This window comes from Lupinus angustifolius, chromosome LG06, assembly GCF_001865875.1.
Source record: "Lupinus angustifolius cultivar Tanjil chromosome LG06, LupAngTanjil_v1.0, whole genome shotgun sequence".
NCBI lineage: Eukaryota > Viridiplantae > Streptophyta > Magnoliopsida > Fabales > Fabaceae > Lupinus > Lupinus angustifolius.
Window position 1 is genome coordinate 26,600,228 of NC_032014.1, and position 236 is coordinate 26,600,463.

Consider the following 236-nt stretch of genomic DNA (forward strand, 5'->3'; position numbering starts at 1 on the left):
CACTCAAACCTTCCGAAATCGCTCTCTTTCATCCTTAATCCACCCAATTCCGAATCATCCAATCCAAACCCTAGGTTAAGCTTTGCCTCCTCTGCTCATCCATCTCAGTTTCGGGTTCAACATTTTCAATGGAGCAAAGTCGTTCAAAGCGGGTTAAGACTACAACTACTCGCATACGAAGAAGGGAAACCGGCTCACCCTCCACTCGGGACCGCGGTGACCCCTATTATTCCCTC